General features: G+C 42.6%; 2 long non-coding RNA genes across 5 annotated transcripts; both read left to right on the plus strand.

The window, feature by feature from the left end:
• On the plus strand, positions 1 to 5,084 carry LOC123502449. Its single transcript, XR_006674082.1, has 3 exons — positions 1 to 61; positions 3,558 to 3,651; positions 5,024 to 5,084. It is a non-coding gene; the product is annotated as an uncharacterized LOC123502449 (long non-coding RNA).
• On the plus strand, positions 5,080 to 21,353 carry LOC123502434. 4 transcript variants are annotated; one of them, XR_006674063.1, is made up of 6 exons: positions 5,080 to 5,141; positions 5,750 to 5,907; positions 13,970 to 14,153; positions 14,376 to 14,597; positions 16,569 to 16,704; positions 21,298 to 21,353. It is a non-coding gene; the product is annotated as an uncharacterized LOC123502434 (long non-coding RNA). The 4 variants fall into 4 exon arrangements; XR_006674062.1 differs by lacking the exon at positions 21,298 to 21,353 and having other exon boundaries at positions 14,364 to 14,597; positions 16,569 to 16,766; XR_006674061.1 differs by lacking the exon at positions 21,298 to 21,353 and having other exon boundaries at positions 16,569 to 16,766.
• The last annotated feature ends 5,906 nt before the right edge of the window (positions 21,354 to 27,259 follow it).

Below are 27,259 nucleotides of genomic sequence, written 5' to 3' on the forward strand. Positions count from 1 at the left end.
AACACGGTGACCGCCCCACTTGCCCCACCTAGTCCACCACCTCCACCTGCTTAGTGAAAGGGTGAGTCTATTAATAGAGTGGAGGGAAGAAACATGATAAGACAGTAATGGGACGGTAATGAGGCGGATAATTGACTTGAAAGTTGTATAATAATGCACTGAAGGGGTGACCTGACGTGTAGGAGTGAGTGAAGCGTAGTTAATTAATGGTGCCACAGTGTCATTAGTGATGGGACGGTGATGTGACAGTGACGGGGTGGACAGGCTGTGCTAGGAAGGTGTGTCGTCACATGTAGACAGTTAGCTGCTGGAGGGTAGTTAAGGTAGTTAATTAGGCGTATGGTAGTTATAATGCGTGGGGAGGATGGTTGTGTACTGTAGGTGTTATGACACGTACACACTTTTTGCCGGGCGGTCGCTCGGTCGGTCAGACGGACTGTGCCTGGCACGTTGTGTGTATGTGCCTTTACCCAGCGAAGTGTGCACACACACACTCTCTCTCTCTCTCTCTCTCTCTCTCTCTCTCTCTCTCGTGTCGTCTGGTCACGCCTGGTCTGGTCTGGTCCCCTTGCTGTGTCTCGTCTTGTTGACCAGCGTCTGAGGTGATATGATGCTACAATATAGTGGCATGGAAATACTAGTAGTAATGTGTAAACTGACACACTGACGTTCATGATGGCGAAGGTGGGTGTTGGCGGTGCTGGTGGAGATATCTACATTCTTGTGTGTAGATAGATAGATACGTAAGCTGGTATTTTGATAGGTTCATTCATACGTAAATGGACCACAGTTCGATGATGTATACACTGCTACAACAATAAACTTATCAATCAATCAATTAAACATCAATGAGATTTAAAAGGCGAGTGATGAGAGTGTGGGGAACAGCCGGGGAGGGGAAGGAGGAGAGGCGACGAGCGAGGCTCACGAGACAAGTTTGCATTGCGTCACTGACAGGGATAAACTCTCCATGTTAAGGCCCCATCATACCAGAGGCGGTCCTTACTACGCGCAGCAGGTTCTCAACACATTCATAAAATTTTTGAGAACGTAGTGGAGACGTGGTGGAATTGCAAAATCCTTTCACTGCTGCGTATCTACCAAGCCTATACTGCGTACGTCCCTTGATATCCCTACGATATCACTGTGTCCAATCGGGTTTAACTACGGGCATAACACGCATGTGTGGAGACCTGGGGTCGGGGGAGAGGGAGGGAAAATGTTGTACTCTGATAAGATATTCTTATTTTTCCTCTTTCTTCTATTCTTTCCTGTCCTCTCTCTCACTCACTTATTCACTTACTCATTTACTCACTCACTCACTCACTCACTCACTCACTCTCACTCTCTCACTCTCCTGCCTGAATCCAGTACTCCTCCACCACCACCACCACCACCACCATCAGTTCATTCCTCCACCATGGACATAAACACGTCTTGATGGAAGGTTAGTCCGCCGCCCAGAGTCACCTCAATTGGCTGGCTGGCCACACGCCCTGCGTGCCGCAGGACCAGACGAGCGGTGGAGGGGTGGCGGTCGGGGTTGCGGGTGTAACACTGTGTATGAATATTGTTTGTTTTAATCAAGGCGGGTACACACGTGTTGCATTTCCACGTATCGGATCACCGTTGCGTAGCAGTGTTGACAGGATAGTGCTTCACCGTTGTGTGTCAAAATATGACACAAAGTTACGTAACAGGTTCGATCCGCCATTTTTCGGTCTATTGGCATCACCTCAAAGGAATGATACACAACTCACCAACCTTCGTGTGTGTGTGTGTGTGTGTGTGTGTGTGGACGAGGAGCGTTGGATCGTCGCGTTGCATGTTCAGTGTTGTCGTGGACGGGCATGAATATTTTTTGCAATTTTGACCCCAATTGCAGACAAACTCAAAATCAGTTGTGTGTGGTCACAGACAACTGCACATTTGCACTCATGGCTACGGTCAGGAAGAAACTGAATGACACTGTTGGATCACTCAACGATGATACACCACGCGGATAGGCAAAAATGGGTAAAATACCCTGTTGCATCGTATTGTATCACAGTGTGATATGCAACGATGAAACGATGCGTGGAAATTCAGTAAATGTGTACACACCTTTAGAAAGTGTTGGTGGTGATGATGTCAGTGTGTGGTGGTGGTGATTGTGGTGGTAACTATTGGTGGTGTGTTTGCTTGTTTTGCATTGTGAATATTGATTGATTGACTGGCTGAAAGATTGACGGATTGACGGATAGATTGCCTGTCTAACTAATAGATTCACTGACTGACTGATATTTGGACTGACTGACTGACAGACTGACTGACTGACTGACTGATTAAATGAATGAAATACTAACTAAATGACTGACTATTTGGCTAACTGAGTGAATGACTGAATGATTGACTAACTGACTGTCTGACACACTGATTGATTGTCTGTTTGACAAACGGTGGCTGTCCTTGGCAGAAAAAAAAGCATCGCGCGGTACAAAAGCTCTTAGAAGTATACCATAGGAGGTATGTAGTGCGCGTGGCCAGCACGTGTTGCCGTACGCGAGTGTGCACGTGTATTGACCTGCCAAGTGTGTAGATAACCAATGAAGACGACAGAGGCAAAGGGAATCGGATAAGCGCCTGACACCACGTATATGTCACCCACGATTCCATCCACGCCCACGCCAGTGCTTCGTGGGTCCGAAAGCGTGTAGGTCGGGAGGGATGTGTCGTCACGGACTCCCCGGTTGACAAGAAATAGTAGGCGAAGGTTGGCGATGCAATTGATGGAGCTGTTGTGTCCCTCGCCTATCACTGACACACTACCGTTTATGAGGGCGAAGATGGGCAGGTGGTTGTAGTGGCGGTGGTGGTATTTATATGCTTGTGTGAAGATAGATGGATAAGCGGGTAATTTGATGGATTGATAGATACGGAAATGGACAGTTGGACAAACAAACAGATAGATGGATAGGCAGGCAGATTGATAAGTCAATAAATTCGTATATAAATAGCAATATAGATGTGTATGTATGTAGAAAAAGTCTATATTCCTCTACATAGTATCCTGTCACCCTGGTTTATTGTCAGAAATACTCGTATATCAGGCGGTAGAAAAAGCGGATGAGAAAAATAGTACAGTCTGACTTAAAAGCACCTTGTTTATTGCCTCACGGGAGTTGCCATCACTCGCTGTACAACAAGATACAATTTAATGTTTCCTGCTTTGACAAATAACGAAAGCTGGACACGATAACGAAGAAAAAGATGTCACAATAACCAATAAATCGACATGTTGTATTTGTATAAGTATTGTGTCTCATTTGTAAGAGATTTAGTAACAGATAGTTATTATAAACATATATACATGAGTAGTCTTCACAGAAAACTTTCTGCTGCTGCAGTAGTCTTATGGCGGTGGTGGTGGTGACAACAGAGTTGTGGCGGTGGGCTATACTGACCCATGCACACCCACACCCACACCCACAGACACACACACTCACACCCACACCTACACCCACGCCCACACCCACACACAAAAAAAAAATAAAGTGGTGTTGCTATATTACCGACAGTTTTCAAGGAGCACCAAGCACCAGCTCCAAGAGGCAACCAGCATGAGAACCAATGCACACCTTCACCATACTGCCTAATCTTCGTCTGTTAAAGGTATTTATAAGGTTTTTCACTTAATGTTAGGTTATATATATATATATATATATATATATATATATATATATATATATATATATATATATATATATATATATATATGTAAAAGTGAAAACAGTACACAAATATTTTAAAGTAATGGTATAAAGACCATAAAAAGAGCCATGCGTCTGTATTACCCTCTAATATTTGTTTCCTTCATTTACCATAGACCAAACATGTGTAACAATGCAACCACCAGTCTAACTTTTCATATATCATGGTCAAAAACTTTCTCTGTGGCGTAATTTTGGTTTGGTGAGATGATAAAGGCTATATATGGATGTCCCGCCGCCAGTGTTCCCGTTATTGCCTCAGGCTCCGGGCCGCCTCCCCCCCGCCATCACCCCCACTTCGCCCTTTTTTTCGAATATTTCCTGACGGTAATATTACGCTTCCATGGTATATTTTATGGTTTCTATAAATGTTTTGTTGTGTTTGAAGTGTGTTCCGCGCCTGTGCTGGGTAAATATATGGCGTTTAGGGGTGTTTTATGGCGTATGTTAAAGGCTTTTTAACGGCCAAAATTTCCCACTTGGAATTTTGAGCTTTTTCATTTCAAGGTATAAGTGGGCCTTTATTGTAGTACAAAATCGGCTGTGGTCTTTTAAGTGTGAAATCAATCTATTGCGTGAAATATGTGGACTTTGAAATGGTGTTTGGTGCTGTTGTAAAAAGCTCTTATTTTTCTTTATTTTATTTGCTCACGTTTCTGTTTCTCGGTCTAACACGGTTTAGAATGCCCTAAAAGATAGCTCAGACTCCTTGAAGTGTGATGAAATTCTCGCCATATGAAAATGGCTTGACTTTAGAGGACGTTTTAAGAGATTTATGGGTTAAAATGTTTTTATACTTTTAACGTACTTAATTTAGACCATTTTTAAAAACCAGTTAAGCTGGAGATATTTTGATATTTTCAAAATTAGTTCAAGTATTTATCACGTCATAAAATAACAAGCATTTGGCCGTGGCTTCGTTTTTTCTAAAAGTCATTTTTGAAATCAAATTATTAACGTAGTTTAGCCGATTCATCCCTGATCCCGTTCTCTCTGATGACCATAGCCCGAGGCTGGCGCCTCTTTTCCAAACCCTTTACTTCAACAATATTTTACATAATATCTGGTGATTTCTACGTGTTTTCGCGTGTTTCTAGGTTCAGGTGTGTAGATAATTGTAGCAGAAGGAGGAAGAAAGCAGAAATAAAGGAGGATAAGGAGGAAGAAAGGAGAAAGGGAGGAATAAGAGGAGAAGCAGCAAAGCCACAATACTTAAGTCACCCTCCATTTCCTGAATATTTTGTCTAAAATCTTGTGTTTTGATGTGTTTCTAGGCTCAGACGTGTGGATGGAAGGAGTAGGAGGAAGAAGAAGGAGTAACAATGGAGAAGGATGAAGAAAAAGTGAGAAATAAAGGTGGAATAGGAGAAGTAGTCAAGGGGTAATATTTAGGTAAGTGTCCCTTTTAATCCTAACGTTCTTTATAATGCATACTGTTGGTTTTGTGATAGCTTTGGGGGTATTTTAAGCTTGTACATTACTGTTGCAGGCTGTTTGGAGTGTTATAAGTATGCTTTGGGGTTCATTTCGTTTATTTTCACTATATGTTAGATCTTTAAGGTATATTTTAGGTATTTTGAGAGTGTGGATTGAGATGTGTGTGAGTATTATCATGTTTTGAGTGTGGTTTGGGAGAACTTTGAGGGGTTGGTTGGTGTTCTGAGTGGGGTTTGGGTTTATTATGAGTGTTATAAGTTGTGGAGGTGTGTGTTAAAGGTCTTTTGGGTGTGTGTGGGGGTTATTTCAGTAAATATTGGGTGTCTTTAGTGAGTTTAGAGGTATTTTAACCTGTTCTGTATTTTCTTAGTGTGTTTTGTGATGTTCTTGAGTTTTTTTTAGAGGGTTTGGGTATGTGTGGTTTGTCGTGGGTGTGTGTAAAAATTAATTGGGCTAATACAAAGATTTTTCAGTATGTTTTAAGGCCCTCAACAGGCTAGCTCAGTGTCAATGGGTCCTTATAACAATTGTCCTTCATCATTGATTACCCGCTTCGTTCCCAGGTGACGACAGGCAGAATGAGGTGGACGTGGCGGAGGCTGTGGGCAGTCAATTCACGGCGCAGATTACCTACGCCTTGCACCACGCTGACTGCCAGCCGCTGTTCAGTAAAGTCGGGCAAGCCTGTATCTCCGTATTCTGCCCTGGATATAGGAGTTAAGTAAGTTGTGGTTTTTGTTGTTGCTGTTCTCTCTCTCTCTCTCTCTCTCTCTCTCTCTCTCTCTCTCTCTCTCTCTCTCTCTCTCTCTCTCTCTCTCTCTCTCTCTCCTCCTCTCCTCTCCTCCTCCTCCTCTCCTCTCTTCTCCTCTCTCTTCTTCTCTTCTTCTTCTTCTTCTTCTTCTTCTTCTTCTTCTTCTTCTTCTTCTTCTTCTTCTTCTTCTTCTTCTTCTTCTTCTTCTTCTTCTTCTTCTTCTTCTTCTTCTTCTTCTTCTTCTTCTTCTTCTTCTTCTTCTTCTTCTTCTCTTCTTCTTCTTCTTCTCCTCCTCTTCTCCTTCTCTCCTTCCTCCTTCTTCTTCTTCTTCTTCTTCTTCTTCTTCTTCTTCTTCTTCTTCTTCTTCTTCTTCTTCTTCTTCTTCTTCTTCTTCTACTACTACTACCGTTCTTTGAGTGAGGATAAGTAGTGTCAGGTCACGACGCGTTACTTCAGCAGGTTCCCATGCCTGTCCCTTCTTGCATATATTCTGACCTGCTCTGTTTGATGAGGTGACGTGGGGCAAGGCTTAGCCACCAGTTGTATGGCTCTATCGGGGCGATGTGATGGAGCTGAACATTGATTTATCCTTTTACGCCACCCTCGTGCAACACTTCAACCACCACCGTCAGTGTGTGTGTGTGTGTGTGTGTGTGTGTGTGTGTGTGTGTGTGTGTGTGTGTGTGTGTGTGTGTGTGTGTGTGTGATAAGTAGAGATGATGAGACGAACGGTCGTGTAGGTGAGTGCGTGATGTACAGTACAACAGGTAAAGGTGACAGGACGAGCAGTCATGTAGGCGAGTTAGTGAGTGTGTCGGAGTCTTGGTGGTGTCTCCCTCACGTGGTGAGTGGATAGTAGTAGTAGCACTAGTGTAGTGTTGTTCACTACACACTGGAGTCAGTCAGGCGTTCGTGTCTGGTGATGATTGTAGTAGTAGTGTTGTGGTTTTCACTACAGTACCCGTCTTTCCTCAAACTAAGGAGGAATGGCGTTGGCTTCGCGCAGGAAACCGCTCTGTGTGCTGGGGCGGAGATGAGTGAGTGAGTGAGTGAGTAAGTGACTTAGTGCTCACCACACTTCGAAAGGAGGTATAAGCACTTTATAGCATTATTATTGGTGCCTGCATAAGAAACACTGAGGCAGTGGGAAGACAGAGACGTGAGGCAGTGGGAAGACAGAGAGGTGAGGCAGTGGGAAGACAGAGACGTGAGGCAATGGAAAGACAGAGACGTGAAACAGTGGGAAGACAGAGACGTGAGGCAGTGGGAAGACAGAGAGGTGAGGCAATGGAAAGACAGAGACGTGAGGCAATGGAAAGACAGAGACGTGAGACAGTGGGAAGACAGAGACGTGAGGCAGTGGGAAGACAGAGAGGTGAGGCAGTGGGAAGACAGAGACGTGAGGCAATGGAAAGACAGAGACGTGAGGCAGTGGGAAGACAGAGAGGTGAGGCAGTGGGAAGACAGAGACGTGAGGCAATGGAAAGACAGAGACGTGAGACAGTGGGAAGACAGAGACGTGAGGCAGTGGGAAGCTCTGTGACAATCCCACGTGAATTACAGGATGAAAATGTGTTTTGCATCCTGAATATTCATTTACTGACTGGCTGATTGATTGACTGAATGACGGATAGAGTGACTGTCTAACTGAGAAACTTACTGACTGACTGATAGATCAACTGAATAAATTACTATCTAGCTGAATCACTGTTTGGCTGACTGACTGCCTAACTGACTGTCAGACTGACTGACTGATTGGCAGGATGATTGACTGACTGAGAGACTGACTGCTAATTGCCTGGTTGACTGACAGCGGCGGTCCTTGACACAAAAAAGCACCGCGCGGTACAAGGGCGCTAAGAAGTGTACTGTAAGTGGTGTGTGGTGCGCGTGGCCTGGCACTTGTTGCCGTAAGCGAGTGTACACATGTAGCGACTTGACAAGTGTGTAGAGAACCAATGAAGACGACAGAGGCAAAAAGGGAATCGGATAAGCGCCTGACATAACGTATATCTCACCCACGCCTCCACCCACGCCCACGCCCACGCCCGTGCTACGTGGGTCCGGAGACGTGTAGCTCGGGAGGCGTGTGTCGTGAGGGACCGACCGTCCAGTTGACACGACACGGTAGGCGAACGTTGGCGATGCAATTGATGGAACCGTTGTGTCCCTCGCCTATCACGCCTATCCCGTTCATGAGGGCGAAGATGGGCAGGTGCGGGAACTGGCAGTGATTGTGGTGGTGGTGGTGGTGGTAGTGGCGGTGGTGGTATTTATATGCTTGTGTGAAGATAGATGGATAAGCGGGTAATTTGATGGGTTGATAGATACGGAAATGGACAGTTGGACAAACAAACAGATAGATGGATAGGCAGGCAGATAGATAAGTCAATAAATTCGTATATAAATAACAATATAGATGTGTATGTAGATAGAAAAAAGTCTATATTCCTCTACTTAGTATCCTGTCACCCTGGTTTATTGTCAGAAATACTCGTATATCAGGCGGTAGAAATAGAGAATTAGAAAAATAGTACAGTCTGCCTTTTAAGCACCTTGTTTATTGCCTCGTAGGAGTTGCCAACACTCTCTGTACAACAAGATACAATTTAATATTTCCTGCTTTGACAAATAACAAAAGCTGGACACGATAACGAAGAGAAAGATGTCACAATAACCAATAAATCGACATGTGGTATTTGTATAAGCATAGCGTCTCATTAATAAGAGATTTAGTAACAGATAGTTATCATAAACAAAATACATGCGTCCTGTCTTCACAGACAAGCTTTTGCTACGGCAGTAGTCTTGTAGCGGTGGTGGTGGCGACAACAGTTGTGGCGGTGGGCTATACACACACACACACACACACACACACACACACAAATAAAGTGAAGTGTTGCTATATTACCGACAGTTTTCAAGAAGCACCAAGCACCAGCAGCAACACATGCAGTGGCAAGCCTTCACCACAAGACTCCACACTGCCTAATCTTCGTCTATAAAGGTATTTATAAGGCTATTCAGTTAAGGTTAGGTTTTCTTTATATATGAGAGTGAAAACTACGCAAATATTTTAAAGTAATGATATAAGGACCATCAAAAAGAGCAATTCATTTACCATAGGCCAAAAATATGTCAGAATGCAGCCACCAGTCTAACATTTAATATAGCCTAGTCAAATTTTCTCTCTGTGGCTTAATTTTAGTTTGGTGAGATGATAAAGACTATATATGGATGTCCTGCCGCCACTGTTCCCGGGGTTTTCTCCGGGCCGCCTCCCCCCGGCGGTCCCCTAGCCATCACCCTACCCACGCCATCACCCTTCTATCGCCAGCCTGCTGGGTCAAATACTTTTTTTTCGGATATTTCCTGACAGTAATATTGCGCTTCCATAGTATGTTTTTATGGTTTCTATAAATGTTTCGTCGTGTTTGAAGTATGTTCCGCGCCTTTGCTGGGTAAATATGTGGCGTTTAGTGGTGTTTTATGGCGTATGTTAAAGTCTTTTTAACGCTCAAAATTTCCCACTTGGAATTTTGAGCTTTTTCATTTCAAGGTATAATTGGGCCTTTATGGTAGAAAAAGAGTGCCTGTCCTCTTTTAAGTGTGAAATCAATCTAATGAGTGAAATATGTGGACTTTGAAATGGTGTTTGGTGCTGTTGTAAAAAGCTCTTATTTTCATTATTTTATTTGCTCACGTTTCTGCTTCTCGGTCTAGCACGCTGTAGAATGCCCTAAAAGATAGCTCGGACTCCTTGAGTTGTGATGAAATTCTCGCCAATTGAAAATGGCTTGACTTTACAGGACGTTTTAGGAGATTTATGGGTTAATATGTTTTTATACTTTTAACGTACTTAATTTAGACCATTTTTAAAAACCAGTTAAGCTGGAGATATTTTGATATCTTCAAAATTAGTTTAAGTATTTATCACGTCATAAATAACAAGCATTTTGCCGTGGCTTCGTTTTTTCTAAAAGTCATTTTTGAAATCAAATTATTTACGTAATTTAGCCGAGTCACCCCCGCTCCCGTTCTCTCTGATAACCACAGCCCAGGTAGTGACTCACCATAGCCCGAGGCTGGCGCCTCTTTTCCAAGTCGGCAATTCGTCGATATTTTGCCTAATATCTAGTGATTTCTACGTGTTTTCGTGGGTTTCTAGGTTCATGTGTGTAGATAATTGTAGCAGAAGGAGGAAGAAAGGAGAAATAAAGGAGGATAAGGAGGAAGAAAAGAGAAAGGGAGGAGGAAGAGGAGCAGCAGCAAGGCCACAATACTTAAGTCACCCTCCATTTCCTGAATATTTTGTCTAATATCTAGTGTTTTGATGTGTTTCTAGGCTCAGACGTGTGGATGGAAGGAGGAGATGGAAGAAAAGGAGTAACAATAGAGAAGAAGGAAGAAAAAATGAGAAATAAAGGTGGAATAGGAGAAGAAGCCAAGGTGTAATATTTAGGTAAGTGTACCTTTTAATTCTAACGTTCTTTATAATGCATACTGTTGATTTTGGGATAGATTTGGGGTATTTTAAGCTTGTTCATTAGAGTCAGGCTGTTTGGAGTGTTATAAGTATGCTTTAGGAGTAAAGTAAGTTCTTCTTCTTCTTCTTCTTCTTCTTCTTCTTCTTCTTCTTCTTCTTCTTCTTCTTCTTCTTCTTCTTCTTCTTCTTCTTCTTCTTCTTCTTCTTCTTCTTCTTCTTCTTCTTCTTCTTCTTCTTCTTCTTCTTCTTCTTCTTCTTCTTCTTCTTCTTCTTCTTCTTCTTCTTCTTCTTCTTCTTCTTCTTCTTCTTCTTCTTCTTCTTCTTCTTCTTCTTCTTCTTCTTCTTCTTCTACTACTACTACTACCGTTCTTTGAGTGAGGAAAGGTAGTGTCAGGTCACGACGCATTACTTCAGCAGGTTCCCACGCCTGTCCCTTCTTGCATATATTCTGACCTGCTCTGTTTGATGAGGTGACGTGGGGCAAGGCTTAGCCACCAGTTGTATGGTTCTATCAGGGCGATATGAAGGAGCTGAACATTGATTTATTCTTTTACGCCACCCTCGTGCAACACTTCAACCACCACCGTCAGTGTGTGTGTGTGTGTGTGTGTGTGTGTGTGTGTGTGTGTGTGTGATAAGTAGAGGTGATGAGACGAACGGTCGTGTAGGTGAGTACGTGATGTACAGTACAACAGGTAAAGGTGACAGGACGAGCAGTCATGTAGGCGAGTTAGTGAGTGTGTTGGAGTCTTGGTGGTGTCTCCCTCACGTGGTGAGTGGATAGTAGTAGTAGCACTAGTGTAGTGTTGTTCACTACACACTGGAGTCAGTCAGGCGTTCGTGTCTGGTGATGATTGTAGTAGTAGTGTTGTGGTGTTCACTACAGTACCCGTCTTCCCCCAAACAAAGGAGGAATGGCGTTGGCTTCGCGCAGGAAACCGCTCTGTGTGCTGGGGCGGAGATAACGGCGCAGGTGGGGGCTTGGCGTCAGGGACAGTTGGCGTTATAGGATACGGGAAGGCTTGTCTTCGGGGGTCCGCGGTGCGTTGGCGTCTGTGGTGCGGGGCGCCTTGGTGTTCGGGGCGGAGCTCCTTCACCTCTGGGCTGGGGGCCTTAGGGTCAGAAAGAAAAAAAAACACTACAATGGGATCATGCAAAAGATATGTAAATAATTAAATAGAGATTAAAATTTTATTTATCACTGATATAAGAATGATTTTTACAGTTAGACCATATATACATATATGAGTACACTGGAAAAAATGCAAAAGTTAATTACATTTTGTTGTTTTCATCCTCAATTTTTGGAGTATTTTTTTTTTTTTTTTCAAATGTTCCAATCTTCATTCTTAAGTAATTGAAAAATTTAGTCTCATCATCGATATGATGAGGAAATAAAGTATGGAACTCTCCTTCACTCTTTCTATCTTTCAGCATATTTTGAAGCCACAATCTCCTCCTTTTTTGCTTTCTTTCTTCGTCTTTGTTAAGTGGAATGACGATCACTGCCAAATCAGATAGAGAAAAGTCACTTGTAACACATGGTATTTGGTGATGGGTAGTTAAGTGACATCTGTATGGCGTGTAACTGCTTAGGAGTAACAAGTATAAATTACTTATGAGTAACGAGTGTGAACTGCTTAGGAATAACGAGTGTGAACTCTTTAAATAAGACAAGTGTATTGCCACCAGCGGTGGACCGAGGGTAGCTAGGGCAAGGAGGGAGGTAAAGCCGGCAGTCTGTCGGTGGTGAAGCAGCCGTGCACATGCCTTTATCCCAGTTTGGATATATACCATGGACCATTCTTTACACCACATGAACGCCAGAGATTGGTAAGAGTGCTTGTTGTGTTTGTGAAAGCATAGGAGTGTAACTGTATTCTGTACTTTGTGTGTTTTTTTTTTTCCCTCATGTAATATTAGTTAGCTACTTGTCTATTTATTTGTTATGTACTTGTTAGTGATTTTGTTGTTGGTTTTTTGTGATTCTGTTTGAGAAGAGAATATGTTGCTAATGCCGTTCGCACGCACGTCCGTGTTCACATGGGACAAGTAAAACACCAAAAGAAAGAACTAGTCTCGATAACCTGGCGTAGTAGCAATATACCACGAGGAAACACCCCTGAGTTATATCACTCATCCTCCGTCATTGGTGGTATGACTTCCACTAGTGTTGAAGGAGAGAAAGGGATGGGACCGATAGCGGAGCGAGAGCAGACCCTATATGTGAATGCACCAGGACCTTGACGAGAGCGGAGCTAGAGCATAACTAGAGAGAAGCGAGAACTTAGCGATAGTGTGAATCAAGCCTTAGCCTCAGGAGGTGAGGGTGCTTCGGCGCCGCGTCGGGAGCAAGCTTAGCTAGTGTAGTGTAGTGTAGTGGTGTTCACTACATGTGTGTGTGTGTGTGTGTGTGTTTCACTGTTCGATCTGCTGCAGTCTCTGACGAGACAGCCAGACGTTACCCTACGGAACGAGCTCAGAGCTCATTATTTCCGATCTTCGGATAGGCCTGAGACCAGCCACACACCACTCACCGGGACAACAAGGTCACAACTCCTCGATTTACATCCCGTACCTACTCACTGCTAGGTGAACATGGGCTACACGTCAAAGGAGACACACCCAAATATCTCCACCCGGCCTGGGAATCGAACCCCGGTCCTCTGGCTTGTGAAGCCAGCACTCTAATCACTGAGCTACCGGGCGTTACAGTTAGACCAGCGTGTGTGTGTGTGTGTGTGTGTGTGTGTGTGTGTGTGTGTGTGTGTGTGTGTGTGTGTGTGTGTGTGTGTGTGTGTGTGTGTGTGTGTGTGTGTGTGTGTGTGTGTGTAATGTGTTTTGGGTGAGCTTTTTATATTTTGAGGTGTTGCAGGGTGTTTTGGGTTAGTTTTGAGTGATTTAAGTTGTTTGTGTGTGTGTCATGCCCTGAACTCCTTTGTTTCATATAAAAGTTGCAGGTTTTCTTACATTGTATACAGTACAATACAAAATCAAAACTTGACCGTACAGAAGCAAATGCTTTTCTTGTGGCAGGATGAGTTTGTGCAGCTGTGTAAGATTGAGGAGTGCCGGGAGAAGAATGTGTGAGCCTGTTTACATCAACACTCGAGAGTCATACTACTGCCAGTGCCGGCCATGCAGTGTACAGACTTGTGTCAGAAATTTCAAGTGTGAATGTGAGGCCTCCCTGAACTGTCAATGTCTCTCTACGGTCTGTCTTCTTAAACTTGTCAGTCCTCCACCTCTTCATTTAGCAGCAGCCTAAAGAAGTTAATATGGTATTCAAGGGTACTTTTTCTTATTGTTGGCATACATCAACATGCATTTTGTCTCACGAGTATTACTAAGATCAGCGATTTACGGATAGGTTGTTCTTTATGATTAAGTATAATTTAATCTTGCCATATGCATTTATCATGAGTACTGATATAATTTTTGTAGTTTTTTGTAGTGTATTGTTGAATGTGTTCCTGGAATGTGTGTAAATCTATCCTTAAGTTGTAATAAATCTGTTTTTCTGAGAGCGTAATTCTCCACCCTCAGACGTTGACGAGTGCGTGGAGTCGTCCAGATCCTCTCCCTGTGGACCATCCTCTCAGCAGCGTTCGATCCCCCCCGCAGCAGCAACGGTCATGAGAAGGCGGTCATTGAAGTGTCAACTCCCCAAGCTGGCACGGTGGTGGGTGTTGTGCTGGGCTCCCTTGGGGTTCTTTGCCTAGCTGTTGGGGTAAGTCAAATAGTTTTTCACTTCTTTATACTGTGGGGTCTTGCTCTGGGTGTGTTTTGGCTGTGCTGTGGCAAAGATGGCGTAATTAAGCAGTGAGTGAGATTCTTTCAAACTTTAAACAATTCTAAATTGTTCTTGACACACTGAGAATATTCAATTACTGTAAAGTTTGCCGACTCATACTTCATACTTTTTTTTTCGTCTCACCAGCAACATTTTCAGTGTACAGATGTTTGTCGGGTTCTTGAAGATGCGTTGACGTGTTATCATCCACGCAAGCTTCCCCAACCCAGCCAGTGTACCACAAGACAACAAGCATTCAGGAGGACGGGAGGAGGGAGCGAGCGGCTGCACGCATTATTGAACGGGACGGCATTACATTCTCCCCACAGCTGTATGACTACACTGAAGCAAGCCCAGAATAAAGTGTTGAGTGACCATGATGTGAGTATTGTGGTTTGTACATTACACTTTTATCTCCTCGTGTCTCATTTTAAAAGGTTTTGTACTTTCTTGTTATTTCAGGACTTATTAATGTTGACGCCATTTCAATGTTGTTCCATCTCTTGTTCCAGGAATCAGTACTACTAACGCCAAAGAAGTGAGGGAAGTGTTTGGAGTGAGCGTGCAAGACGTACAACAGACACCAGACTGCTACTGCCGGTGTAGCCAAAGGAACAAGAGGAGGCAGAGGAGGAGGAAGAAGAACAACAACAAGAGAGTGATTCTTGGAGACGTACCAATGAAGTTCTGAAGGTTGGCCACAAATCTTCATTACTGGTGTAGTGTATTTCATTGATCATTTGTAGATTGGGTGGATAAATTTGTGGATTTTGTAGACAGTTGTAGATGTGAATTGGGTAAGGTTTTTTGCCATGCCTTATCTACACCAGCAGAAAACCGTGATATGTAAAAGTTGTGATAGAAGCATTATGATAGGAATTTACCGTATACATATGCATAGAGAATTTAAAAAGGAAGATTGTAGACCAGGAGAGGAAAGTAACTTCTTTTAAAGATTTCGGTGAAAGTTTTGCTTTAGTGTTAGACATATCAAAGGCTTTTGATAGAGTCTGGCATAAAGCTTTGATTTCCAAACTGCTTTCCTACAGCTTCTATACTTTTATCTGCAACTTTATCTTAAGTTTCCTTTCTGACTGTTCTATTGCTGTTGTGGTAAATGGCCACTGTTCTTTTCCTAAATTTATTAATAATGGAGTTCCTCAGGGTTCTGTCTTGTCACCCTCTCTCTTTCTATTATTCATTGATTAACCAAACTTGTTGTCCTATCTACTCCTACGCTGATGATACCACCCTACATCTTTCCACGTCCTTTCAGAGACGACCAACCCGTCAGGAAGTCAACTGATCCCGCAGGGACGCCAAAGAACGCCTGACTTCCGATCTTTCTAAGATTTCCGATTAGGGCAGAGAAAATCTAGTAGTTTTCAATGCCTCAAAAACTCAATTCCTCCATCTATCAACTCGACACAACCTTTCAGTGACACTCAACTGTCTCCCTCTTCCACAATGAATATCCTAGGTCTGTCCTTTACTCATAATTTTAACTGGAAACTTCACATCTCATCTCTTGCTAAAACAGCTTCTTTAAAGTTACGAGTTCTGAGGCATCTCCGCCAGTTTTTCTTGCCCTTCCAATTGCTTACTCTGCATAAGGGCCTTATCTACACGTGTATGGAGAACTCTTCGCATGTTTGGGGGGGTTTCAGTTACACAGTTTTATTAGATAGGGTGGAATTAAAAGCTTTTCGTCTCATCAACTCCCCTCCTCTGACTAACTGTCTTCAGCCTCTATTTCACCGCCGAAATGTTGAATTTCCTTCTCTCTCTTTTATCGCTATTTTCATGCTAACTGTTCTACAGATCTTGCTATCTTCATGCCTCCCCTTGTCCTGCGGCCTCACTGTACAAGGCTTTCTTTTTCTTCTCATCCCTATTCTGTCGAACTTTCCAATGCAAAGTTAACCAGTACTCTGAATCATTCATCTTTTTCATTGGTAAAATCTGGAACTCCCTACCTGCATCTGTATTTCCGAATTCCTACGAGTTGTCTTCTTTGAAGAGAGAGATATCGAGGCATTTGCTCCCTAATTTTGGCTGACGCTTTTCCACTTTTTAGAGAGCCAGCACTCAAGTGGGCCTTTTTTTTTTTTTAATCTTTTCTTTGTTTCTTGCCCTTGGCTGGCGCTCTTCCTATATGAAAAAAAACCTCTCGGGACACGAGTCCTCTGCTCATCACTCATCATTCCTGTCACCTATCATGATTGTTTATGTCTTAAGGAGCAAATGACCAACGTGTTCACTCCATGCTGGAATTCACCATGCATGGAGAAACACTTAGTGATAACGTTGTAATAAATCTGTGTTTCTGAGAGTGTAATTCTCCACCCTCAGACGTTGATGAGTGCGTGGAGTCACCCAGATCCTCTCCCTGTGGACCATCCCCTCAGCACTGTTCGATCCGCCCAGCAGCAGCAACGGTCAGGAGAAGGCGGTCATTGAAGTGTCAAGTCTCCAAGCTGGTATGGTGGTGGGTGTTGTGCTGGGTTCCCTTGGGGTTCTTTGCCTAGTTGTTGCGGTAAGTCAAATAGATTTTCACACCTTTATGCTTTGGGTGCCAATTGACACAATGTTAAATACCCTGCCTTCCTTACTCTATTCCTCCTTATACATCTTGTAGTACACTTCATGCTAACTCCTACGCTGATGATACCACCCTACATCTTTCCACGTTCTTTCAGAGACGTCCAACCCTTCAGGAAATTAACAGATCACGCGGGGACGCCACGGAACACCTGACTTCCGATCTTTCTAAAATTTCCGATTGGGGCAGAGAAAATCTAGTAGTTTTCAATGCCTCAAAAATTCAATTCCTCCATCTATCAACTCGACACAACCTTTCAGACAACTATCTCCTCTTCTTCAATGACACTCAGCTGTCTTCCTCTTAAACAATGAATAACCTCAGTCTGTCCTTTGCTCATAATCTTAACTGGAAAATTCACATCTCATCTCTTGCTAAAACAGCTTCTATGAAGTTAGGTGTTCTGAGGCGTCTCCGCCAGTTTTTCTCGCCCCTCCAACTGCTTACTCTGTATAAGGGCCTTATCCGTCCCTGTATGGTGTAATCTTCGCTTGTTTGGGGGGTTCCAGTCACACAGCTTTGCTTGATAGGGTGGAATCGAAAGCTCTCCGTCTCATCAACTCCCCTCCTCTGACTAACTGTCTTCACTCTCTTTCTCACCGCCGAAATGTTGCATCCCTTTCTATATTTTATCGCTATTTTCATGGTAACTGTTCTACTGATCTTGCTAACTGCATGCCTCCCCTCCTCCTGCGGCCACGCTGCACAAGGCTTTCTTCTTCCTCTCATCCCTATTCTGTCCAACTCCCTAATGCAAGAGTTAACCAGTACGCTCAATCATTCATCCCTTTCACTGGTAAACTCTGGAACTCCCTCCCTGCATCTGTATTTCCAAATTCTTACAACTTGTCTTCTTTTAAGAGGGAGGTATCGAGGCATTTGCTCCCCTAATTCTGGCTGACGGTTTTGGCACTTTTTCTACTCTTTGGAGAGCCAGCCCTCAAGTGGGCTTTTTTCTAACTTTCTTTTTAGCAAATGCATTCCAGAAGAAAGATGCTAGACATAAATTAGATAGGATAAACAGAGATAGTGAAAAGATTAGGAAAGATTTCCAGGTGCAAATAGGAGAGAATAAGATTAGGATTCCAAATAAGGAGACAGCATCTAGGAAGGTAGCTGGACTTAAATGTTTTTATGTAAATGCCAGGAGTCTTAGGAACAAGAAGGACGAGTTATCTAGTTATATAGTTGAGGAGGACTTAGATGTTGTATGTGTCACAGAGGCATGGGTAAATGAGGAAAAGTTTAGGAAAATAGGAAAGAATATGAAGTAGATGGATACATTATGTATTTACACCAGAGAATTGGTAGGATAGGTGGAGGAGTAGTTATTTATGTAAAAAATCCTTGATTTCCAGTCAGGTTAATGGTATTAAGGTAGATAACAGAGTAGAGTCCTTATGGCTGGATGTTAGAGTAAACAAAAGTAAGGTTATTAGAGTAGGAGCTTTTATAGACCACCTAACCAGTCAGCAGAGGTAGACAACCTTATGGTAGATGAGATAAATAGGGGGTGTACTAGTCAGACAATTATCTTAGGGGATTTTAATCTTAAGTCAGTAAACTGGGAGAGGATGGTAGGAGATGCTAGTGAAAATAAGTTTATGGAAAGTTTTCAGGATAACTATTTAGTGCAGATGGTAGATAAACCTACTAGGGGAGGAAGGTTTTAGACATAGTACTAACAAATATTGAGCATTGTTTAAAGGAAGTTGAGGTAGGAGAGACTTTAGCAAACAGTGACCATCATATAATTAGATTTATCATTAAATCCAGTAGGGATAATATAGTGAATAAGACTAGAGTCCCAAACTATCAGAAAGGCAATTATGGTAGGTTACGTCAGTTATTAGGAGAGGTAAACTGGGAAGATAGTTTTGGAAATAAAACTGCACAGGAGATGTGGGATATTTTTAAGGTTGTAGTAAAGGGTATAGTGATGCAGTGTATCCCTTACAAAGATATAAGGCAGAGAAATAGGAAGCCATTATGGTGGACTCATGAGATAGGTAGCCAGATCAGAGAGAAGAAGAGGGCATACAGAGAGTTGCAGAAAAGTGGGGAACATGTAGATTTGATTAGGTACAGACAGGTCAGAGATGATTTGAGTAAGGTTATAAAAAAAAAGTAAAAAGCAGGCAGAGATAAAACTAGCTAGAGCTGGGAGTAAAGATCCCAAAAAATTATATAGTTATTACAAGGTCAGTGATAAAAGAAATAAGGATAGGATTAGACCACTCAGAAAAGATGGTGTAGTAGTGGATCAAAATGAAGACATAGTAGAATTATTGAATGAACAATTTTCTTCAGTATTTACTAGGGAAAGAATAGGAAATCCTGTTACAAACAGTGCAACGAGTAGTTTAAGAGCTTTAGAAAATATTGATATAAAACCGGGAATTATTAGGAAATTTATTCTTGAACTAGACGATAGGAAAACTAGTGGTCCTGATGAGCTACATGCCAGAGTACTTAGGGAGGGTGTAGACAGTATTTCTGAAGCACTTAAGTTAATCTTTGAAAGATCACTTAGGTTTGCTGAGATACCATAGGACTGGAAGTTAGCTAATGTTACTCCACTATTTAAAAAAGGTAGGAAGGATGATGCGAATAATTATAGACCGATCAGTTTAACTAGTATAGTATGTAAGATACTAGAGAAAATCATTAAGGGTAGTATTTGGGAGCATTTAAATGAGAATGGATTAATTAGAGATACCCAACATGGCTTTAGATCAGGAGGTCCTGTCTTACAAATTTGCTCGATATCTTAGAATATATTACCAAGGAGTTAGATGATGGAAATAGCATAGATGTTATATATCTAGATTTTAGCAAGGCGTTTGATAAGGTACCGCATAGGAGGCTAGTGTACAAATTGAGACTACATGGGATAGGGGTAGGTTAGTTGATTGGATTAGTGAATGGCTTTCTGATAGGAAACAGAGAGTAGTATTAAATGGGGCAATGTCTGAGTGGAAGGAAGTGGTTAGTGGGTACCCCAAGGATCAGTGCTAGGACCTCTTCTTTCTTGGTGTACATTAATGATTTAGATATAGGAATTAGTAGCAAAGTATCAAAGTTTGCAGATGATACTAAGATAGCATGTGCAGTACAGGGTGAAAAGGACAATTACAGAATACAACGAGACCTGGACAGGCTGATAGCATGGGCAGACAGGTGGCAGATGGAGTTTAATTCTAAAAAGTGTCAGGTTATGCATTTAGGCAAAGACAACACAAACTTTAACTATGAGATGGAGGGATGTTGGCTAGAGGCAGTAGAGGAAGGAAAGGATTTAGGAGTAGTGATAGACAGGACTGAAATTTTCAAAGCAATGTTTAGAAGCAAGAAATAGGGCAAATAGGATCCTGGGTTTTATAAATAGAAATGTTAGTTATAAAAGTAAGAAAGTGGTGCGTAGCTTATATAATTCCTATGTTAGGCCCCATTTAGAGTATTGCATACAGGCCTGGTCACCCCACTATAGGCAGGATATCTACATGTTAGAAGCAGTTCAGAGAAGAGCAACTAGGATGATACCAGCATTAAAGCGCCTGGAGTATAGAGATAGATTAAAGGAATTAAACATATTTTCATTTGAGAGGAGATGTATAAGAGGATATGATAGAGTTATTTAAAATGTTCTCAGATACAAACTACATAGATGTGAGATCTTTCTTTACCTTAGATGAGGGAAGTAGGACTAGAAATCATGGCAGGAAGATTAGAAAGCAAGGCTGCAGGTTAGATATAAGAAAATATTTCTTTAGTCATAGGGTGGTAGACTTCTGGAATGCATTGCCAGAGACGGTTGTAAATAGCACTAGTTTGACAATGTTTAAAAACAGATTAGATAAGCACTTAAATTTATTAGATTTATAATTATGTATAGCACTGCATGATAGTTTTTATAAGAAATTTACTACAGTTAAACAAGACATGATCCCCATGTTTGGGGACCACAAATTGTAGAGGATTTCGCTGCAGGACTTACCCCAGTTAATGGGCCAAATATTTAGAATTAGTATATAATGTATTGTGTACTTGTAAGTGTATCTTTAAGTACTGATGACGAGGTCGCTGTGCGACTGATACAGGATAACCTAGATGGGCCCTGGTGGCCCTTTGTTGTCCTATTATTTGTGTTGTGTTGTGTTGTGTTTTTTTTGCCCTTGGCTGGCCCTCCTCCCTACGTAAAAAAAAAAAAATATAAAAAAAATTAAAAAATAACTAATATTTCTACCATGCACAACATTCCAAAATCCCTACTCATAAAGTTCCTCCGCTCGTATTAATTATGAGCTTCGTACGGCAGTTTTCCTCCTTAGGCCTACAGAGCCCGATCCACCTTGGCTCTCCTTAACATACCATCCTTATCGTTACATCATCCACAATCCCTTCCCCAACCCTGTGTACTACAAGACAACAGGCATTGAGGAGGACGCCATTTCAATATTGTTCCATCTCTTGTTCCAGGATTCAGTACTACTAACGCCAAAGAAGTGAGGCAAGTTTTTGGAGTGAGCGTGCATGACATACAACAGACACCAGACTGCTACTACTGCTGGTGTTGCCAAAGGAACAAGAGGAAGAACAAAATGATGATTCTTGGAGATGTACCAATGAAGTTCTGAAGGTTGGCCACATCTTCATCACTGGTGTAGTGTATTTCATTGACCATTTGTATATTGGATGGATAAATTTGTAGATTTTGTAGACAGTTGTAGACATGTAGCGGGTAAGGTTTTTTGAAATGCCTTATCTACACCAGCAGAAAACAGTAATATTTAAAAGTTATGCATAGCATTGTAATAGGAGTGTACGGTGTACATATGTATATAGTATTTAAAAAGGAGTGTAGACCAAAAGAGGAAGGTAACTCTTGGGTCACGATTCCTCTGCTCATCACTCATCATTCCTGTCACCCATGATGATCGTTTATGGCTTAAGGACCAAATGACCAACGTGTTCACTCCATGCTGGAATTCACCATGCATGGAGAAACCCTTAGTGATAACGTTCCTTGTTAGGAGACGCCATCTTCTTAGTGAGGAGTGTATCGAGCATGGCTAGTCACACATCAACGGCTAGATGTGTGTCGCGGAGGATGATGACACGATGTGTCTTTCTGCCAGGCCATGACAGTAAATTAGTACCAAGTAGTAGTTGTTAAGAGTAGTAGTTGTATTAGTAGTAGTAGTGGAGTGCTTCTCACTCTCAGTATTGCAAGTTGTGATGTAGACGTGGCTGTATCTGTAGTGATCACAACAACCTGTTGTTGTTCCTTTTGTGTGTCTTGAGGAAAGATCACAAAGTGTGTCTTTGTTTTTTGTTGTGCAGCACAAATTTATTGTTACGTGTTTCCAAAAATGATGTTTTGTGAGTCTTTCAATGCAATACTTAATTTAAGTGTCTGGCCAATGTCTTGTAACGTGGTACAATTTTGTTTGTATTTATTTTTCATACCTACTGATATGACGATATCTTGTGAATGATACTCCTATATATTTCTAATGGCAACACAATATCTCTTGATATAATAAAATGCATAATGTATCGACTTGTTTTCCTATCAGTTAAAAGAGATGCAAAACAATATCTGGTTTGCAAGTGAAGCGAAATTAGTCAACAATTTGTTGCATGGCGCCACAGCGTCTAAGGTGATATGATGCCACAATATAGTTGCATGGAAATACTAGTATTAATGTGTAAACTGACACACTCCCGTCCATGATGGCGAAGGTGGGCAGGTGTGGGTGTTGGCGGTGCTGATGGAGATATTTACATGCTTGTGTGTAGATAGATCGATAAGCTGGTAATTTGATAGCTTCATTCATACGTAAATGGACAACAGTTCGATGGTGTATACAGTGCTACAACAATAAACTTAACAATCAATCAATTAAACATCAATCGGATTTAAAAGGCGAGTGATTTGAGGGAGTCGAGCGAGGCTCCCAAGGCAGGTTTGCTCTGCGTCACAGGGAGGGATAAACGGTCAACGGGGCTCTATACTGATTAGCCTATGTGTAAGTCAAGCCACTTACTTCGTCTAGGAACATTTGTAGCATATACAAGAACGATTTAGCGACCTTTTAGCGACTTTTCAAGGTGGATCTGGTGACGTAGAATATTTCCATTTGGCAACTGCCCACCACCAACACCACCGCCAGTGACCATACGTCCATTTCATCACCAGACACGAGACTTGGGAACACGGTGACCGCCCCACTTGCCCCACCTAGTCCACCACCTCCACCTGCTCAGTGAAAGGGTGAGTCTATTAATAGAGTGGAGGAAGAAACATGATAAGACAGTGATGGGACGGTAATGGGGCGGATAATTGACTTGAAAGTTGTATAATAATGCACTGAAGGGGTGACCTGACGTGTAGGAGTGAGTGAAGCGTAGTTAATTAATGGTGCCACAGTGTCATTAGTGATGGGACGGTGATGTGACAGTGACGGGGTGGACAGGCTGTACTAGGAAGGTGTGTCGTCACATGTAGACAGTTAGCTGCTGGAGGGTAGTTAAGGTAGTTAATTAGGCGTATGGTAGTTATAATGCGTGGGGAGGATGGTTGTGTACTGTAGGTGTTATGACACGTACACACTTTTTGCCGGGCGGTCGCTCGGTCGGTCAGACGGATTGTGCCTGGCACGTTGTGTGTGCTCGTATGTGCCTTTACCCAGCGAAGTGTGCACACACTCTCTCTCTCTCTCTCTCTCTCTCTCTCTCTCTCTCTCTCTCACGCCTGGTCTGGTCTGGTCTGGTCTGGTCTCCTTGCTGTGTCTCGTCTTGTTGACCAGCGTCTGAGGTGATATGATGCTACAATATAGTGGCATGGAAATACTAGTAGTAATGTGTAAACTGACACACTGACGTTCATGATGGCGAAGGTGGGTGTTGGCGGTTCTGGTGGAGATATCTACATTCTTGTGTGTAGATAGATAGATACGTAAGCTGGTAATTTGATAGGTTCATTCATACGTAAATGGACCACAGTTCGATGGTGTATACACTGCTACAACAATAAACTTATCAATCAATCAATTAAACATCAATGAGATTTAAAAGGCGAGTGATGAGAGGGTCGGGAACAGCCGGGGAGGGGGAGGAGGAGAGGCGACGAGCGAGGCTCACGAAACAAGTTTGCATTGCGTCACTGACAGGGATAAACTCTCCATGTTAAGGCCCCATCATACCAGAGGCGGTCCTTACTACGCGCAGCAGGTTCTCAACACATTCATAAAATTTTTGAGAACGTAGTGGAGACGTGGTGGAATTGCAAAATCCTTTCACTGCTGCGTATCTACCAAGCCTATACTGCGTACGTCCCTTGATATCCCTACGATATCACTGTGTCCAATCGGGTTTAACTACGGGCATAACACGCATGTGTGGAGACCTGGGGTCGGGGGGAGAGGGAGGGAAAATGTTGTACTCTGATAAGATATTCTTATTTTTCCTCTTTCTTCTATTCTTTCCTGTCCTCTCTCTCACTCACTTATTCACTTACTCATTTACTCACTCACTCACTCACTTACTCACTCACTCACTCACTCACTCACTCACTCTCCTGCCTGAATCCAGTACTCCACCACCACCATCAGTTCATTCCTCCACCATGGACATAAACACGTCTTGATGGAAGGTTAGTCCGCCGCCCAGAGTCACCTCAATTGGCTGGCTGGCCACACGCACTGCGTGCCGCAGGACCAGACGAGCGGTGGAGGGGTGGCGGTCGGGGTTGCGGGTGTAACACTGTGTATGAATATTGTTTGTATTTTAATCAAGGCGGGTACACACGTGTTGCATTTCCACGTATCGGATCACCGTTGCGTAGCAGTGTTGACAGGATAGTGCTTCACCGCTGTGTGTCAAAATATGACACAAAGTTACGTAACAGGTTCGATCCGCCATTTTTCGGTCGGTCTCAAAGGAATGATACACAACTCACCAACCTTCGTGTGTGTGTGTGTGTGTGGACGAGGAGCGTTGGATCGTCGCGTTGCATGTTCAGTGTTGTCGTGGACGGGCATGAATATTTTTGCAATTTGACCCCAATTGCAGACAAACTCAAAATCAGTTGTGTGTGGTCACAGACAACTGCACATTTGCACTCATGGCTACGGTCAGGAAGAAACTGAATGACACTGTTGGATCACTCAACGATGATACACCACGCGGATAGGCAAAAATGGGTAAAATACCCTGTTGCATCGTATTTTATCACAGTGTGATATGCAACGATGAAACGATGCGTGAAAATTCAGTATATGTGTACACACCTTTAGAAAGTGTTGGTGGTGATGATGTCAGTGTGTGGTGGTGGTGATTGTGGTGGTAACTATTGGTGGTGTGTTTGCTTGTTTTGCATTGTGAATATTGATTGATTGACTGGCTGAAAGATTGACGGATTGACGGATAGATTGCCTGTCTAACTAATAGATTCACTGACTGACTGATATTTGGACTGACTGACTGACAGACTGACTGACTGACTGATTAAATGAATGAAATACTAACTAAATGACTGACTATTTGGCTAACTGAGTGAATGACTGAATGATTGACTAACTGACTGTCTGACACACTGATTGATTGTCTGTTTGACAAACGGTGGCTGTCCTTGGCAGAAAAAAAGCATCGCGCGGTACAAAACCTCTTAGAAGTATACCATAGGAGGTATGTAGTGCGCGTGGCCAGCACGTGTTGCCGTACGCGAGTGTGCACGTGTATTGACCTGCCAAGTGTGTAGATAACCAATGAAGACGACAGAGGCAAAGGGAATCGGATAAGCGCCTGACACCACGAATATGTCACCCACGATTCCATCCACGCCCACGCCAGTGCTTCGTGGGTCCGAAAGCGTGTAGGTCGGGAGGGATGTGTCGTCACGGACTCCTCGGTTGACAAGAAATAGTAGGCGAAGGTTGGCGATGCAATTGATGGAGCCGTTGTGTCCCTCGCCTATCACTGACACACTACCGTTTATGAGGGCGAAGATGGGCAGGTGGTTGTGGTGGTGATGGTGGTAGTGGCGGTGGTGGTATTTATATGCTTGTGTGAAGATAGATGGATAAGCGGGTAATTTGATGGATTGATAGATACGGAAATGGACAGTTGGACAAACAAACAGATAGATGGATAGGCAGGCAGATTGATAAGTCAATAAATTCGTATATAAATAGCAATATAGATGTGTATGTATGTAGAAAAAAGTCTATATTCCTCTACATAGTATCCTGTCACCCTGGTTTATTGTCAGAAATACTCGTATATCAGGCGGTAGAAAAAGCGGATGAGAAAAATAGTACAGTCTGACTTAAAAGCACCTTGTTTATTGCCTCGCGGGAGTTGCCATCACTCGCTGTACAACAAGATACAATTTAATGTTTCCTGCTTTGACAAATAACGAAAGCTGGACACGATAACGAAGAAAAAAGATGTCACAATAACCAATAAATCGACATGTTGTATTTGTATAAGTATTGTGTCTCATTTATAAGAGATTTAGTAACAGATAGTTATTATAAACATATATACATGAGTAGTCTTAACAGAAAACTTTCTGCTGCTGCAGTAGTCTTATGGCGGTGGTGGTGGTGACAACAGAGTTGTGGCGGTGGGCTATACTGACCCATACACACCCACACTCACACCCACAGACACACACACTCACACCCACACCTACACCCACACCCACACCCACACATAAAAAAAAAAAAAGCGAAGTGTTGCTATATTACCGACAGTTTTCAAGGAGCACCAAGCAGCCAAGAGGCAACCAGCATGAGAACCAATGCAAACCTTCACCATACTGCCTAATCTTCGTCTGTTAAAGGTATTTATAAGGTTTTTCACTTAATGTTAGGTTTCATATATATATATATATATATATATATATATATATATATATATATATATATATATATATATATATATGTAAAAGTGAAAACAGTACACAAATATTTTAAAGTAATGGTATAAAGACCATAAAAAGAGCCATGCGTCTGTATTACCCTCTAATATTTGTTTCCTTCATTTACCATAGACCAAACATGTGACAATGCAACCACCAGTCTAACATTTCATATATCATGGTCAAAAACTTTCTCTGTGGCGTAATTTTGGTTTGGTGAGATGATAAAGGCTATATATGGATGTCCCGCCGCCACTGTTCCCGTTATTGCCTCAGGCTCCGGGCCGCCTCCCCCGCGGCCGTTCCCCAGCCATTACCCTTCCCCCGCCATCACCCCCACTTCGCCCTTTTTTTTCGAATATTTCCTGACGGTAATATTACGCTTCCATGGTATATTTTATGGTTTCTATAAATGTTTTGTTGTGTTTGAAGTGTGTTCCGCGCCTGTGCTGGGTAAATATGTGGCGTTTAGGGGTGTTTTATGGCGTATGTTAAAGGCTTTTAACGGCCAAA

Source organism: Portunus trituberculatus, chromosome 11, assembly GCF_017591435.1.
Source record: "Portunus trituberculatus isolate SZX2019 chromosome 11, ASM1759143v1, whole genome shotgun sequence".
NCBI classification, from domain to species: domain Eukaryota; kingdom Metazoa; phylum Arthropoda; class Malacostraca; order Decapoda; family Portunidae; genus Portunus; species Portunus trituberculatus.